This window comes from Seriola aureovittata, chromosome 9 (assembly GCF_021018895.1).
Source record: "Seriola aureovittata isolate HTS-2021-v1 ecotype China chromosome 9, ASM2101889v1, whole genome shotgun sequence".
Taxonomy (NCBI): domain Eukaryota; kingdom Metazoa; phylum Chordata; class Actinopteri; order Carangiformes; family Carangidae; genus Seriola; species Seriola aureovittata.
Window position 1 is genome coordinate 28,564,351 of NC_079372.1, and position 7,578 is coordinate 28,571,928.

The following is a 7,578-nucleotide window of genomic DNA, read 5'->3' on the forward strand; positions in this document are numbered from 1 at the left end:
GTGTGTTAACTCTCACACTCAGACTCTTCCTGAGGCTTCAGCCTGTCTGTTCTCACATGAGGCTTTAATGTTGTTCAAACACTGAGTCACAATTTACAACATGACAAATGTCAAACAGCAGCTGAACGTGCCCACGGCAGACAATGATTTCCCTGCAGCCACAGTGCATTCTGACCATTAACCAACCAGCCTGACTCTACATGAGTGTAGTCTCTCCCTCAGAAGAATGGACGCCGATGGTAATCGACATGAGTTCAAACAGGAAACAGGAAGAGGATCCATTCTAACAGCACTGAATTACAGTCGACAGGAAACAATATTTTTATCACAGTGTGTGAGGAGACAAATCCTTCTGAACAGGAGCATAATAACTGAGTGTAGTATTTCCATTTAAACTTGTTACGTGTTAACGTGATGTGTTTGTATCTAATGTCAATATTTAATTCATCTATAGTCATATTTTATTAGCTGCTGAATCAGGTGGTAAACAGGCTGGTTATCTCTCATCACATACACATATGCGTGTTGTGTGTATATGTACAGAATGTATAAAATGATAAATATGATGGTGCCATTCACTGCTGGATGTGTTGATGATGCCGGAGGCAGCGACACGTCCAACAGTCTCGTGAGGAGATGGACAGTCATGATGCAGCTCACTATTTGGCAAGATCAAGTTAATTCTTACTGCTCTGACTGATGACCATAATTTCATCTGTCAAATGAAACATTTTGACCACGAAGATGCTGACGCTGGTTCATTAATTAATAACTGAACAAACATGTGATGAGGCAGCAGCTACAGACGCTAAGAGACGTGACGCTGAACAGTACAGACACATGTGGGCTCACTATTTGGCAAGCAACAGGTCACTGTTGCCCTTTTTCCCTAATGTGTTATAACAGCTTATAAATGATTTATAAAGTGTTAACAGGCTAATTAATGAACTAGTTTTAAAGCATTCATTAATCCTTCACACGGGGAGTCTGATTGTGAAGTGGAACCATTAACCCTCGTTCAGGTCCTGACAGAGTGAAAACAACTCTGAGGAAAAGCTCAGAAATATCTTTCTGGCTTTTACAATTAAAAAGTGAGTGTGTTTAAAAATATCTAAATGTTTGTGTGTTCACATGAGACCGTAAAATATAAAGACGAGTAATGACATCCTCGTGTGTAGAGGACCTGACCTCTGTCAGCCTCTCTCTACCACAGGGACAGGCTTTAGGTCGCAGTAATAAACTTCCATGAGTTCAACACTGCTCTCAGCCCCCCCACCATCATTTATTGTATACCTCGCCCCCTCAGCTGTCTCAAAGGAACAGACCTTCCTCCCCCGTATTGCTCCCAGAGCTTCATGACTCCTCTCCCTCCCTCCATCTGCTCTTCCCTCCAAGTCTGGATTGTTTTTATCTCTTTAATCTCACGACACGGATCAGTTCTGAGGAATTAGACAAAACTCAGACGGAGGTCACTCCCTGACTCATTTCACATTTAACTGCTGATGATCACATACACGACGTCATGGTTGTTTCACTTTCATGGTGATGTTGTGAGAGCTCGATTTTTAGTTGCAATGACTTTGTTGTTAAGGAACTTTAATTATCACAGACACCAAAGACAGATAAACTAAACTAAGTAGTCTCCTGTTCACAACAGTCAGGCCGGTAACACAACTTAGCACTCTCATATATACAATATGGCCGATCAGAACTCAGTCTTCTTCCTACTGTAAATAACAATCAGACTGTTTATTTTGAATTCATCTTTCCTCTAATGCGTCTCGTTGTTAGAATGACGGCGGCACAGTCGAGCCGTGTGGCGCCAGAATTATGGCTCTTGTGTTTGTAAAATCACTTTATATTTACATGTTTTCATGGCAACACAGATGAGCTTCAGTCAATGTCTCTGCTACAAATTACAGCTGTCACCCCCCCCCCCCCCCAGAAATAAGAAAATATAATAATAAAGAAATAATAAATGAACTGGTAGGTAAGTGGAAAAGACACTGACAGTCCAAACGTCTGTTCTGCCCAAAGAAATTAAATAAATAAATAAATAAAATCATATAAATGGGGAAATGGATAAAAGTTTTCACAGGAAAATGAATGAGTCATGTGTCCTGAAACAAATACAGTAACATCCTTTAACATCAGTGAACCCTGCAACCATTAGTCATCTGTTCACTATTCCCTGAAGCTCTATTCCCCATGACTCCCATTTAACATAAACCTCTTCACTTCCTTCAGAGCTGCTGTTTTCTTTCACATGAAGAAACTCAAACATTTTCTTCTTTAACACATATTCATTTTCCTTAGAGTCTTGGTTTCGTTCAGCGCCCCCCACGACCTTTACACCTTTCTATTCTACATGTTTCCTGTTTAGTATCTGATGAGTTGCAGGTTAAAAAAGGACAGATAAGGCCTCAGGTAAGGAGAGTGGTCAGTCGGAGCTGAGATGAATTCAGGCATTCCTGAATCTCATTCCCTGAATCTCCCTCTCTCTTCTCATTTCCTGTCGTCTCTCTCACAGAAAATGAGGGAGGATGAGGAAAGGCATCAAGGAAGGAAGGAAGGAAGGAAAGAAGCATTCTTTTATCTTAACAGAAATGTAGAGTAGAATGAAAACCATCAGACATGATAACACCCAGGAAATGATTTCAGTGACCTCCTTTTTACCCCTCCCTTATTCCACCTTTTCATGTTTCCTTCGACACAGACCCCCCCCCCCCCCCCCCCAACTCTATTATCGGCAACATAACCGCCGACTGAGAGGACACATTCCAAACTGCTTAAAATGATTTGTTTTGATCCAAGTCAAACTCATGAACAGGTCAGATCGCTGTGGGCAGTGCGCGCACACACACACACACACACACACACACACACACACACACACACACACACACACACACACACACACACACACACACACACACACACACACACACACACACACACCTGTTGTTTTTCAGACACATGGAGTTTCATTCAAAATAATAAAGGTGAATCTTACAGTGGTTGTGGGGCTGATCTGCTTTGGTTCCATATTTTTTCTGTTTTCCTGATTCCTGTTTTCCCATTTCCCGTTTTCCTGTTTATTTTGTTCCCTGTTTCCTGTTTTATTCTGTTTTTTTGTTTTCCTGTTTCCTGTTTTTTGTTTTTCTGTTTTCCTGTTTTTTTGTTTTCCTGTTTATTCTGTTCCCTGTTTCCTGTATTTCTCTTTCCTGTTTTTCCTGTTTTTTGTTTGTCTGTTTTCCTGTTTCCTGTTTTTTGTTTTCCTGTTTTCCATTATCTATCTATATATCTATATATCTGATCTGCTTTGGTTCCATATTTTTTCTGTTTTCCTGATTCCTGTTTTTCTGTTTTCCCATTTCCCGTTTTCTGTTTTTTGTTTCCTTTTATTCCGTTTTTTGTTTTCTTGTTTCCTGTTTTCCCGTTTTTTTGTTTTCCTGTTTATTCTGTTCCGTTTCCTGTATTTCTGTTGCCCGTTTGCTCTTTCCTGTTTTTCCTGTTTCCTGATTTTTGATTGTCTGTTTTCCTGTTTTTTGTTTTTCTGTTTTCCCGTTTTTCTGTTTTTTTGTTTTCCTGTTTATTCTGTTCCCTGTTTCCTGTATTTCTGTTTTTTTTCTGCTTCCTTTTTTTTTTTGTTTTCCCGTTTCCTGTTTTTTGTTTTCCTGTTTCCTGTTTTCCATTATCTTTTATCTAAATAGGGTTCCAACCTCTGTCTTGTTTTATTATTTTCGATATTTTTTCTCCATGTTTTTTGTGTATTTGATGTTGTATTGCTTCATGTTGATGTTTTTAATGACTGGCTGAAAGGAAGGGGAGACTTCCTTCCTCTCTTACACTGTCTATATATCTTTTTATTGTGTAATGTCTTACTGTAACAGCTCTGCAAATAAATAAATAAACTAAATACTTTAGACTTCAGGTTCCTTCAGAATCTACCTGTCCACAGACTATAAACCTGTGACTCACCTGAACTCTGACACTGTGTTTGTGGGGAAATAAAATGACAGTGAAGGAAACGGGACAAAGTCTAGAGGATGAGTTTAGTTTCATGTTTAAAGGCAGAAATAAAGACGTGTTCAGTCCCAACATGAACATGAATCATTCTCCATCATGTAAAGACACTTCTGTCTGTTAAGAGCAGGTGGACATAATGAAAGTGTGTGTGTGTGTGTGTGTGTGTGTGTGTGTGTGTGTGTGTGTGAGAATGTGTGCGCACGTGCTGTTGTGTGTTTGGATGAGTGGGTGCGTGAGTCTGAGTATGAAATGTGTGAAGTGCTCTCCCTACAGTCATGTGGCCGGGGGGGGGGTTGATGGTGGCTGTACGCCTGAAGTTGCCTTGGCAACCTAACACAAAGAAGATCTCATTGCCATAACAACACTACCCCCTTCACCTCCCCCCCATCCAGCTTCTAACAAGTGGCAGATCATCCCTCCTTTCCCCACTCTCCTTCCACCCCCCCCCCCACCCAACTCTCTCTCTCTCTCTCTCTATCCCTCAACATACACCCACTCACTGCCATAACAACATTAACAGATGGAGAGGAGAGGGAGAACCGGGGGGGGGGCAGGAGGAGTGACAGTGAGAGAGCTGTGAAGAAATGAAAGACAGAAACAGAGAGAAAAAGACATGAAGCATCAATATGACGCAGAAAGATACTGTACATGTCTGTTAGTAAAGAGAGACAGAGAGACAGACAGAGAGAGACGGGGAGAGAGAGAGAGAGAGAGACAGACAGAGAGAGACGGGGAGAGAGAGAGAGACAGAAAGAGACAGACAGACAGAGAGAGAGACAGACAGAGAGAGAGACAGAGAGACAGACAGAGAGAGACGGGGAGAGAGAGAGACAGAGGCAGACAGAGAGAGAGAGAGAGACAGACAGAGACAGACAGACAGAGAGAGAGACAGAGAGAGAGAGAGACAGAGAGACAGACAGAGACGGGGAGAGAGAGAGAGAGACAGAGAGAGAGACAGAGAGAGAGAGACAGGGAGAGAGAGAGACAGACAGAGAGAGAGACAGGGAGAGAGAGAGACAGACAGAGAGAGAGACAGGGAGAGAATAAGTGAATCAGGAAAAAGGGAGTTCCTGGTGTTTCATTGATTCTCTTACATTTGTTCTCAATGAGACTGTCAATAAATCATCATTCATTGACCAGAACGAGGCTGAGACCAGAGACCAGAACAGGACTGAGACCAGAGACCAGAGACCAGAGACCAGAAGAGGACTGAGACCAAAAGAGGACTGAGACCAGAACAGGACTGAGACCAGAGACCAGAACAGGACTGAGACCAGAGACCAGAACAGGACTGAGACCAGAGACCGGAACAGGACTGAGACCAGAGACCAGAACAGGACTGAGACCAGAGACCGGAACAGGACTGAGACCAGAACGAGACTGAAACCAAAGACCAGAAGAGGACTGAGACCAAAAGAGGACTGAGACCAGAACAGGACTGAGACACAAACTCTGATATTTGTACATTAACAAAATGGCTGCAGATCGGTGTGACAGCTGAGAGGGGAACAAAGTGAGGACTGAGACACAGTTGCAGGATTAAATGATCCTAACCTAGACTGAGGAAGCAGCGGCTGCTTTTCAACACGGACAGTGAAAGGAAGGAACAGGACAGGTCTGTTATTTGTCTGCCCACCTGTTGAAGCTCGCTCCACTTCCTGGAACAGACACAGTCAGACGCAGGAAGGTTTGGAGTCTGTCCGTTACATTAGCTGCTTTGGCAGCGAGTCAACACATTCAGAGTCTTTCATCTGTTGGACAGAGTGAAACAGAGGAAGAGGCTGGATCCTGAACTGACGCTGGTCATGTAAACTGATTTGTTTTATTAAATGTAGAAGACGAGCCGTTCTTCCTGGTTCCTAAATGTTAAAACACACAGACGCTCCAGTGACAATAATTCACTCAGACAGTAGAAATCAGAAGCATGAGTCTGAGCAGCGGAGGAACTCTGCATTGCCTCAGCAGCTGAATCATTCCTGTCTCATAAATGACCAATTTGTGTCTGTTTGGAGCATCAGGGAGCAGCTGACAGGTTCTCCAGGTTCTCCAGTCAGTTACTGCTCTTTCAGACACAGTCCAGGGCAGTGACAACTTTTATTTACTGAGAAATTTAAAGGTTTGTGAACGAAACTAAGATTAAACACCAGGGGCCGGCTGCACAAAACTACTTAAGGTTTAATTTCTCTTAAGCTGAGGGAGTTACTTAAGTGTGTTGCACAGAATCTCTTAAAATGTTTCTTTAGTTAAGGAAAAGTACTTTGCTGCAGTGAAAGAGATTTTATGGCAATAACATTCTACTGTTTCCATGCAGACTGTTGATTTCTATTAGGTAGATAAATATGTACTTTATTCATCCCCTGAGGGAAATTCAAGAATTTGTTCCTGACATTTTTCCCATTAAGAGAATGGAAGGAATGTTAAAAATCTCCAGATAGAGCAATAGAACGATAGATACAACCTTAAATATTTAAGTGAACATTTTAAAGAAACCTTAACTCAGACTTCAAGGAAAATCTTAACTTAAGGTGTTTTGTGCAACTGTCCCCTGGTTCTTAGTTTAACACCTGTGGAAGTTGTCTTTATATTGAAACAGCCCATTTGTTATATCAACAGTCTGACCAACAGTGTGTCCAATAGAATTATTATTATTTTAAACAATCAATCACAATTTTAGTCATTTATCAAGAAGAAAAACAAATATAAAGACGTGTTTGTTTCCATTTCTTAGAAATAAATTAATTACATTTTTTTTCTGCTGGTTTAGACAGATATTTACAGACAGTCCTTTGTTTTTTATTGTTTTAAACATTTTAAAGATTAAATTCATCCAGTTACAGTAACAAACACTTTTACTTCTCTCTCCCTCCATCTATTCACCGTTCTCTCTCCTCACCTACAGTATCTCTCCATTTCCCCATATTTCTCTTCTTCAGCAACAGCCCCCGCCATCTGTTTCTCTTCTGTCCTCCCACTCCATCTCTCCATCTCTTTGCCTGCTCTCCTCTCCCTCTCTCCCTCTCTCCCTCTCTGGTCATGATTGATAACAGCAGGGTCAGATATGGAGCAGGGAGCTTCCTTCACGTGTTTCCTCCTCCAGAGCGAACGGCCTCAGACGTCACTCTCACACTGACACATGGACTCACACAGAGCCTCAACCATGCACTGATGCAGTGAAGCTGCAAACACACACACACACACACACACACACACACACACACACACACACACACACACACACACACACACACACACACACACACACACACACACACACACACACACACACACACACACACACACACACACCTCAACAGCAGACACAATAAAGCACATTATCAGCTCCAGTCTTCTCCTCACACCCACGGACACAGAAATCCCTCTAGATTCATTCCTTCACATGCAGCTCGGTCTTACAGAGCAGAGGATCCTGTGGCAGCGTTTCCTCTATGATATTAAACAGTGTCTGACTGTGAAATAAATATATGATAAAAAAACATCATTAATAATTTCCCCTTAGAACAGCAAATAAATTCAGCGTTTCCCCTATAT